Genomic DNA, 319 nt, shown 5'->3' with positions numbered 1-319 from the left:
GCTCTGGGAGCGGGGCGTGGGGCAGGTGGCACAGGGGACGGGCTGGGGGCAGCGTCTGCCCACCGTGCCCTCAGGGGCAAGGAGGGTGGGTGCAGCTCTGAGGCCCGCAGGCCCATCCCCATCATCCTGGCTCCCCCGCCCCCATCCCCCTGCAGGGCTGGCCACAAGCTGGGGCTGAAGGCAGTGCTGGGCGGGGGTCTCCCTTGGAGCAGCCTGTGAGGGGCTAGTGTTCAGCCGCCCCCTGCTTGGGGGTGGGGGCCCTTCGGGGCTCCTGGGGGCTCCCTGCCCAGCCGATGGCTGTGTGGGAGGTAAGCTGGGC

The sequence above is a fragment of the Bison bison genome, unplaced genomic scaffold, assembly GCF_000754665.1.
Source record: "Bison bison bison isolate TAMUID 2011002044 unplaced genomic scaffold, Bison_UMD1.0 scf7180017860598, whole genome shotgun sequence".
Classification (NCBI taxonomy): domain Eukaryota; kingdom Metazoa; phylum Chordata; class Mammalia; order Artiodactyla; family Bovidae; genus Bison; species Bison bison.
Note: the sequence above shows the minus strand (reverse complement) of the source record.